General features: G+C 44.2%; 1 protein-coding gene across 2 annotated transcripts in view; it reads left to right on the top strand.

Annotated features, from left to right (window-relative positions):
• Positions 1-9,653: 9,653 nt before the first annotated feature.
• The window catches only part of Pafah1b2 (platelet activating factor acetylhydrolase 1b catalytic subunit 2), a 20,879-nt gene continuing 20,273 nt past the window's right edge, over positions 9,654-10,259 (top strand). Inside the window, exon 1 of one of the 2 annotated variants that reach the window (XM_031343510.1) lies at positions 9,654-9,980. The gene's annotated coding sequence lies outside the window, so the exon portion shown is untranslated. Of the gene's footprint in view, positions 9,981-10,070; positions 10,183-10,259 lie in introns of those variants that run through there. The other variant, XM_031343511.1, reaches the window with a different exon arrangement.

Genomic DNA, 10,259 nt, shown 5'->3' with positions numbered 1-10,259 from the left:
GAAAGAAAAACCTCTAACTCTTCTTCGGCTTCCTAAAAGCACAGGGGCTCATACGTAAACTCCCAGAAGGCTTTGTTTTAGGTGACTTGTTTGTTTGTGGCACAGCCTCTTGCTATGAAGCTCTGGCTCACTTTGAACTCACTACCCATCCATCCTTCCTTGGCCCTCACTACTGGGATTACATCCATACATCCCTTCACCTGGCTGTTCTTATACTTGCTCTAATAGACTCAGTTTATTATTTATTTTAAGCCTTCTTAGGCTTACAGAAAAACAATGTAAAATACAACATTCCCGTGTATCTACCCTTACCTTACCTCCATAATTTCATTATTAAAATCTAGCTAGTATTAATGTAGTACATTTATTACAATTGTTGAGACAATACTGACATTTTGTGATTATGATAACTCTCAAGTTTTTGTGCAGTCTCCTTATTTTTCCAAGCTGACCTTAATTCCTAGATTCAAGCAATGCTCCTATCTCAGCTGCCTAAGTAGCTGAGCCTACAGACCTGTAATTGAACCTATCTTGATATTTTATTGCTAGTAGTAATAAAGGTTTTGTTTGTTTCCTTTGTTTGTAAAAAAAAAAAAAAAACAGACAGCACTTTATTTAAAATTTTACTTAAAAATGTAAAAAAGATTAAAAGTGTGTTATTCGGGGGCTGGAGAGATTGCTCAGCGGTTAAGAGCACTGACTGCCCTTCTGAAGGTCCTGAGTTCAAATCCCAGCAACCACATGGTGGCTCACAACCATCCGTAATGAGATCTGATGCCCTCTTCTGGGGTGTCTGAAGACACCTACAGTGTACTTACATATAATAAATAAATCTTTTGAAAAAAAAAAGTGTGTTATTCTCAAGTTCAGATGCTCCCCCACCCCTCATCCCAGTGCTGAGAATTGAACCTAGGGACTCACAAAACTTTCAATTCAGCCATGTGGGGAGAGGAGGTCAGGAGAGAAGATCTGGGTTCTTCTACCACTGTAGAAAAGTGAAGCCTCATGTGGGATGTAGAACCACAGCACCAGGGCCTGAAAAGAAACCATCCTCCCTACCGCCCGTCTATCATCAGTCCAAGTCCCTCGCTTCCACATCTGTCCTTTTCCTAAACTCAGTCTTCATGAAGAAAAATATTTGCAGGTCTTGAACACTGTCTAGGAATTTACAGTGCCTGTGTCTACAGCAGGCAGCTAGCGAGGCCCCGAGCATGCCTGTTGGCAAGCTGGATGGAACTCAGCTTCTTGCTCTGTACTCTTCTCTTCCTCATTCTCATTTCCTTCTAGAAGATCAGACTTAGGAAAACAACAGAATGCTGGCCAGCGGTGTGCACACGATCAGAGCTGACTTCAGGTGGTTGGAGCTGGAGCTATCCACACTGAGAAGGGGGTGGCAAAATCCTAGGGCTGGCCACAGGAACTGCCCTTTTCTGGTTGTCATGATTCCAGCATACAACTTCTATGTAATGCTCTCCAGAGCATACTTAATGCCAGCACGTGTTCTATATCATCCACTACTTCAACCTTGAAGGTAAAGGTGTAAGTATGGCCCAAGAGCCCTCTGAGACCCCCATTCCCATTCCCTGATATCTATAGCCAGGGCTGAGCTCTCATGACTGGATGCTGATGAGGAAGAACTGGCAACCATGTTGAAAGGTACATCTATTTTGGTTCTTTGAGGCAGGGGCTCATGTCACCCAGCTTGCCCCAAACTTGCTATGTAGCCAACAATGAGTTGAACTCCTGATCTTCTTGCCTCTACTTCTCTATTGTAAAGGCCATAATCATGTGCTACCATGTCCAGTTGGATACTTTATTATTAAGTAAAATTCATTCTTTAGGGTTCATTTGTTGCTTTGTATATTCTATAGGGCTGGAGAACTTATAATATTGTATTTCTGTTATTGCAGTACCATATGAGATAATTTCCCTGGCCTAAAAATTCCCTATACTCAGCCAGGTATACTTAGTACATACCTGTGGCCTAGAACTTTGGTAGCAAAGGCAGGAGGATCAAAGATCTAGGTTGTTTTTTACAACATAGCTAGTTCAAGGCCACTCGGGGCTATGTGACACTCTGTCTCAAAACAAATAAACAAGAAAAGAAAAGAATCACTGTGCTCCATCCCCTTGTTACAGGGCCTTACTGTTTTAGTTTTCTTTGTGTGCATGTGTTCCTGTGAGTGTGCATGTGTGTGCCGGTGGAGGCCTCAATTGCTCTGTTCAAAACAGGATTGTTCATTGAACCTGTAGTTCACCTGTCTGGTGGATTACAGTGAGGCTGACTGGTGAGGCTGACTGACAGTGAGCCCCTGGGTTCTGCCTGTTTCTGCTTCCGCAGTCCTGGGATTACAGTCATGTGCTGCTGGGCCAAGCTCAGGTCCCCAGACTTTGATGCTAAAAGCATTTTACCAACAGAGCCTCTCCCCAACTTGGTTCTTGTCTTCTTGAAGGACAGAACTATTGAGATACAGTTACTATAAGTAGAAGTTTATTTAGCAAATACATACATCCCAAAGAGAGATGGAAGTGTGCTGTCTTAAGGCAGGAGGGCATTGGCATAATGGATTCGTGTTGGAGATATTAATGGAGCTTTTATGAATATTTATAAGGTGGATATTTTATTCATGGTTTGCATAAGATGAGTATTTTTCCTCCCCAATCAGGGTAGATGGGATGTCTCTTGTATAGTATTTCTTACCCGTGATCCTCGAAAAAGACTCATTGGAAGAGAATGCAGACCTTTGTTGGAAGTATCTGTGGTGGATGGAAGAGTGCCCTGGTGCCTTAATTTCTGATAGAATAGCAACACTCTATCTGCAGCTTCAAGGACATTAGCCACAAAGCTGCCTCTGCCCAGCAGCCCCCAGGCTGCAACACTGCCCTCTGACCAGCAGCTCCCAGGCTGCAGCGCTGCCCTCTGACCAGCAGCCCCCAGGCCACAGCACTGCCCTCTTGTTCTCAGTTACCTCGGATCTCTCTCCCTTTTGAGATGCTCAAGATCAAGGAGTGAGCTCATGGCTGTCAATCAGTAAAAGAAATCGATGCTTTATCATGGAAGCTGGGGTCAGAGTTTCACAATATAAAGGCAGACTGTACAATAAAGCAGGGCTCTGGCTGTCTGAGGGAACCTACTCCCAGCCCCACCATTCCTGTCTCTCTTCTATCTAAGTCGCTCCTGCCCACCTACCCCCACCTCTTACCTATAAATACTGGTTTTGTTTTTTATTGTTAATATTTTAAAAACTTTTTTAAAAAAGATTTATTTACTTTATGTATGTGAGTACACTACATCTGTTTTTAGACATACCAGAAGAGGGCATTGGATCCCATTACAGATGGTTGTGAGCCATCATGTGATTGCTGGGAATTGAACTCAGGACCTTTGGAAAAGTAGTCAGGGCTCTTAACCGTTGAGCCATCTCTCCAGCCCTTGTTAATACTTTTAACTTTTGCAGTATAGTTAGAATCATATAGTACACAACTTTCTTAGATTAGCTTCTTTTCATTTAATATCTCTGTGCCCTTTTCAGAATTTTTGTTTTGTTTTATTTTGCTTTCCTTTGCTTCAGGGCAGGTTTCTTCTCTGTGTAGCCCTGGCTGTCCTAGAACTCACTCTGTAGACCAGGCTAGTTTTGAACTCAGAGATCCACCTGCCTCTGCCTCCCAAGTGCTGGGGTTAAAGCTGTATGTCAGCATGTCTAGTTCACTGCTGTATCTTTTTCAGCTTAAAATATTTCTCTTTAGCATTTAATATTCCACTGTATTGATGCACCACAGTTTGTTCATTCTCTTATGGAAGAACATTTGGGGGGGCTAAAGAGATGGCTTGGCAGGTAAGAGCTTTTACTGAGTAAACATGGGATCTTGAATTTTTGTCCCAACACTCATGTAAAGAACCAGAATTGACCACATATGCCTGCAAACCCAGTGCTATGGGGGAGCACAGACAAGAGGGTCACAGGGGTTTGCAGATGACTGACTAGCCCCAGGTTCAGTAAGAGACCCTGTCTAAAAGGAATAAGCAGAGACATCCAATGTCCTCTTCTGGCTTCCATACCTGTCTCGAATATCTTTTCACACATGTATATGCATATACTATACACACACACTCATACACACATACTACATACACCACACCCATCCACATCATTTTCCACACCCACACACTCACACCCACACCCAATGAATACATTTTCAAAAAAGAGCATCTTGATTACTTCCTAGTGTTGGCAGTTATGAATAAAGCTGTTATAAACATCCATGTGCATGTTTTTGTGTGTACATAAATTTAAAACTCATTTGCATAATTACAGAGGCAAGTGACTGTTTTCCACACAGTGACACTTCACTTTGTTTCTTGAAAAGTGACTAAATTGGTTTACAGTTTCACCATCAAAGAATGGGAGTTCTGGATATTCCACAGCCTTCCCAGTCTTGTCGGTCTGGGGTTTTGACCGGGTAAGAACTGGGCAATGAGATCTTATTGTTTGCCTATTCATTCGTTTATGTATTTAGCACTGAGGATTGAACTTAGGATCTGGTACATGCCAGGCAAGTGCTCCATCACTGAGTTATATCCCCAGTTATCTTACTTCCTGTCCTTCTTCCTCCCTCCCTCCCTTCCTTTTTCTTTCCTCTTTGTCTCTCTCCCTCTACTTCTCCCTCCCTCCCTTCCTTCTTTCCACTCCCTCCTTCTTCCCTTCCTTCCTTCCTTTCTTCCTTTCCTCCCTCTCTCTTGTCTTTCTTTTTTTGGATACAGAATTCAGGCTCCTATCAAACTTGAATGTTAAAAGATGACCTTGAACTCCTTCTCCTCCTGCCCCTGTGTCCTGAGTATGGGCATTACAAGCATGCACTATTATGTCTGGTTATATGTTAGGGTTTGATCCCAGGGCTTTATCCATACTCTAGGCAAGCATTCTGCCAGCTGAGCTGCATCCCAGCCTTTGATCTTTTGATGCTCCTGACTCAGTCCACAACATAGTTTGATTTACACAGCAGGAGGCCAGGCTCATTGCTGTTTGAGTTACAATTTGCTAATGATGTGTCTTTCTGTGTTTGCCATGTGTATATATCTACTTTGGATAGGGGCTTGTTCAGATTCTATTGTCCTATTCTCAGTATATAGCTCAAGCTGGCCTTGAACTCAGGACTATCCTGCCTCACTCTGATTACTGCTAGGATTACATGTGTGTTTATCACCAAGTAAATTCATTTGCTTGTTTTTACAATGAGAGTATTTGCTTTTGTATTGTTTTGTATTTTTAAAATGTTGGGGCTGAGGATAGTCCTTAGTTGTAGAACATTTACCTAGCTTATGTGAAGCCCTAGGTTTGATATCCAGTAACACACACAGACAGGCAAAGTGAACTTTTTATTATGCTTATTTCTATCTTGCTTTACGTTGTAGAAATCTTCCCAAGTCTACTAGTATAGATGTAATAAATTCCTTCTTTGTAGCTATGTAATATTTCATAGTATGGATGGTCCATTTCATTAAACATTTACTGTGGATGGTTATTTTTTGTAAAGATTTAATGCTTACTTATTTTAAATTTTATGTGTTATGGGTATTTCACTTGTATGTACATCTGTGCACCACTTTAGTGCCTGCTGCCCTCAGAGGCCAGAGGAACTGGAGTTATAGATGGTTATGACCTGCCATGTGAGTACCTGGGACAGAACCCAGATACTCTGGAAGAGTAGCAAGTGCTCTTAACCACTACACCATCTCTCTTGCTCCCCACCCTTACTTATTCTTATGTATGTGTATGTTCGAGTCTGTGTGCACTACGCGTTTGCATGTGCATGCAGAGGCCAGAAGAGAGCATCAGATTCTCCTGGAGCTAGAGTTACAAGTGATTGTGAGTCCCTGCCTCAGCCTCCAGAGTAGCTGGATTTGACTGTTCATTCATTTATTTGTTTTACATGAGTGATGTAAATTGAACTCAGGTCATCTGGAAAAGCAGTACATGCTCTTAACTGCAGAGTCATCTCTCCATCTCTCCATCCCCTATTACTGGTTATTCTTGCTTGGAACTGCCATTCCCATGCCTCGGTTCTATCCACACATGTGACACCTCTATTTGCATAGACAGGAGGCTTCAGGTGGTGGTTTGGAGTACTAGACCTGGAATCAGCCTGAAGTTGAAACCCAGCCATTCATGTTCATGTATCACCTGCTCTTCCCGAATCATAGGTTCTTCACTATCCCTTTCATAACCATACAGTAGATACTACCCATAGAGCTGAAAGAATTACATATTTTGTAGACAGAGAACAAAGGATTCCTGTAGGTTCAAGGCCAGATTGTCCTACAGAGCAAGTTGTGAGCTAGCTATGGTATGTAGTAAGAAACTGTGTTGGGCAGTGGTGGCGCATGCCTTTAATCCCAACACAGCACTTGGGAGACAGAGGCAGGCAGATTTCTGAGTTCCAGGCCAGCCTGGTCTACAGAGTGAGTTCTAGGACAGCCAGAGCTACACCGAGAAACCCTGTCTCAAAAAACCAAAAAAAAAAAAAAAGACCCTGTGTCAAGAAAAGAAAGAGATGACAAAAGAATTAAATTTATTATATAAGGAGCAGAACATGGCACAAAAATAACAATTGTTATCTTTTATTGTTACAAGATTTTTATAGTTTGGGTTTTTTTGTTTTGTTTTGTTTTTTTGTTTTTGTTTTTGTTTTTGTTTTGTAGGGGGTGGGGGTGCCGCAGGGTCTCTGTAACCAAGGCTGGTTAGGAACTTATTATGGAGCCCCAGCTGGCCTTGGACTGAAAATAGCCTTTCTGCTTTAGACTTCCCAGTACTGGAATTACAGGTGTGAGATGGGTAGGCACATTAGAAAACACACACACACACACACACACACACACACACACACACACAAAAGTGTCCTGGTGGTTCTTCCCAAGGACATACATGCTATTCCCAGCCAGAGCTTACATGACAGAGCTCACAAGTGTCTGTAACTCCGGTCTTAGGGGGTCTGATGCCCTCTTCTGGCTTCTCTAGGCACTCTATGCACATGGCGCACAGACAGACAGACAGACATGTAAGCAGAACTGTCATACACCTAAAATGAAGGTTAAAAACTTAAAAATCCATAAAGTGACCTTTCTGCCTTAGTCTCCCCAGTGGCTAGGACTGTGGCACTTAACTACCCAGTAGGCCTAGCCTTCAACGGAACTCTTTTCAAGGCTGCTGGGCCAGAGACGCACAGCACAAAGACCCTGGGTGTGCCTCCCTAGCCTGTCACTGACTTGTCAGCCTCGAGCATACTGCTCCAGTCTTTGCACATCTGAAGGGACTACTTAAAAATTCTACCTCATTGGAAAAGAATATGCTATTTTTAATCATTTGCATACATGTATGTCTGTATAGATACATGCATGTAAGTGTAGTTGCCCATGGAGGCCAGAATCTGGACCACATCCGTGTTAGGGGACACAAAGGGAACTCCAGGAGATCAGTTTCCTTGAATTTTTTTGCCTCAGGGACTACTGTCCTGCAGACTTCACTGGAGTGGGTATGGCAAGACTGTTCTTAAACTAATGGGCTAAAGTGATCCTCCTGGGACTGGATCCCATGGAGCTGTTGTAAGCTATGGGATTTGGGGCTGGGAAACCAGTTTGGGTTTCTCAGCTCTCCAAGAGTAGTAGGCACACTTAACCACTGCGCCATCTTTCTAGCCCCAGGATTTTCAAATATAGAATGTCTTCCTGGATTCAACCTATAGTACAACCAAATATGAGGAGCCTTAAGGGCTTGAAGAAAGTTTTTTAGGGTTGAGAATGTAGTTCAATTGATAGTTTTTGTCTAAGATGCATAAAGCCCCAGACTTGATCCTGAAGGATTATGTGAGACCCAAGCATGGTGGCACCCAGGAAGGGAGGAAGCAGGAAAGTCCTAAGTTCATATCTGCTAGTGAATTGGAGGTTATCCTGGGCTACATTTTCCATCTTAAGAGCAAGCAAGTAATCTAGGTTTCTCATGAATAGAAGGTAGTAACAAAATGTGTGTGAGATGTATATGAAGATAGTATCAAAAAATGTGTGTGTTGGGGGGTGAGGATGCAGAATATTAGGGTGTCTTAGAATTTCTGTGATAAAACATCATGACTAAAATCAAAGTGGAGAGGAAAGGACTTATTTTCTTTACAACTCTCAGATCACAGCCTGTCACAGAGAGAAGTCAGGGTAGGAAAAGGAGCTATAGAATGTTGTTTCTTACTGACTTACTCTGGTTTCTTGCCCTGGTGGCAACCCAGGGCCACCTTTGCAAAATGGCACCACCCACAGTGGGGTGGGCCCAATAACTAATAATCAAGAAAATACCCCCATAGACTGACTACATGCCAATTTGATAAAGGCATTTTTAAAAAGATTTATTTATGTACTTTATGTATATGAGTACACACTGTAGCTGTACAGGCAGTTGTGAGCCTTCATCTGGTTGTTGAGAATTGACCTTTTAGGACCTCTGCTCACTCCAGGCAACCCCACTCACTCTGGTAGACCCTACTCTCTCACCCTGCTCTCTCCCGTAGACCCCACTTGCTCCAGCCCGATGATTATTTATTATTGTAAATAAGTCTTCAGACAGCTACAGAAGAGGTGTCAGATCTCATTACAGGTGGTTGTAAGCCATCATGTGGTTGCTGGGATTTGAACTCAGAACCTTTGGAAGACCTGTCGGTGATCTTACCAGCTAAGCCATCTCAACAGCCCGATAAAGCCATTTTTTAAATTTAAAGTTCCCTTTCTCAAATAACCCTGGTTTGTTGACAAAAAAACAACCCAGACATAGGGCTTTACCATTGGAAACCAAATCAAGCTGTTTCTCTTATCAATGTATTTCTAAACTGTTTTAATAACCCTTTACATTCCCCAGACATTTTTTTGTGCAAAACACTTAAAACAGCACTTACTGAGCTCTTGCTAGTGTACCATTATGTGACTGTAATATCTACAGAAGAGTTGAGGAGGTAAACAGACAACAGCAAAGTTATCTTGAAATTTTTATTTTGCATTTGAGATAATACGTGCAGCATATAACAGTGATTTGAAATTTTATTATCTTGATAGTTTAGGTTTCAACAAGATTCTCAGTCAGTTTCAGAGTTTTGGAATGCTCTGCAATTCACTATCATGAGTTTGAATGAATCTTATCCATCATTAAAGAGCCAGCGCTGGCACTGCTCCTCCAAGTTTCTCTAATGATGACGCAATCTCTTGCCCCTCCTCTTGGCGCCGATCGGTCCTGCATTTATCCAGCCGTTAGCATCTAATCTCTACATTGACTCTATATGTTCTCCTCTAAACTGGGTGTTTTTAAGGTAAAGACTGGGGATTCTGTCATTCCCCCAGTGGTATCTATCACCTTTGAGACGGTAACTTACAATTTTGAGTATCATTATAGAAATAGAAATTCTGCTGGTAAATGTAGGGGACTGCCTCTTTTAACTTCGGGCCTATTTCTCCAAATTTTCTGCAATCAGGTTTATCCCATCGCTTGAGGAAATGAGGTTGAGTGGCTGAGAAGGGAATGGCGTCAGCGTGAGGTCAAGCCACACTGTCTCTAAGGCCATCTCCGGGTGGTTTCCATCATCCTATCAGGACAGGAAGGCAGTTACAGGAAAGATGGAGGCTCAAGTGGCGCTCAAGTCGGGGAAAGAAAGAGAACAAAGTCGGTAACTTGGCAGGAACGGTTGAAGACCAGTGCGCCAAGCAGAGAGCGAGGACTGCGAGGGAAAGTGAGGCGCACCCGCCCGGCAGCTTGCCCTGCAGCAAGGGGCGGGACTTCCGGAAGCCATTTGCCGGAGTGGCAGGGGGACCGGAAGTGGAGGCGCTGCTGGTTGGTGCTGGGGCCCGAGGAGGGGACGCGCGCTGGAACGCGGCCGTCTGGATCAAGCGAGCGACTGAAGCGCAACCTGCCGACGCCGCAGCCGCTGAGGGCCCGCACGGACCCTCTGCCTCTGTGAGTGCATCGTGGGGCCCGCGGAGCTGGGGCTTCGGCGGCGCGGGTGGGAGGCGCGGGCAGGACGGTATTGTGAGGCCCGGCTCCCCTCCCCCACGCCGCCCCTCCCCCGCCGCGCCCCGCGCCGTCGCCCAGCAGGCCCTCCGGGGCCCGGCGCGGTCTCCACTGCCCTCCGGCTCTCCGGTCCCGCCCTGGTTGGCGGGTGAGCGGCCCGCGGGTCCCCTGCCCTGTCTCCTGCCTCAGCTGTTTGTTGCCTTTTCCCTCCATCCCCGGGGTGGG

This window comes from Mastomys coucha, unplaced genomic scaffold (assembly GCF_008632895.1).
Source record: "Mastomys coucha isolate ucsf_1 unplaced genomic scaffold, UCSF_Mcou_1 pScaffold23, whole genome shotgun sequence".
In the NCBI taxonomy this organism is placed as follows: domain Eukaryota; kingdom Metazoa; phylum Chordata; class Mammalia; order Rodentia; family Muridae; genus Mastomys; species Mastomys coucha.
This window is presented reverse-complemented; position numbering and strand designations above follow the sequence as displayed.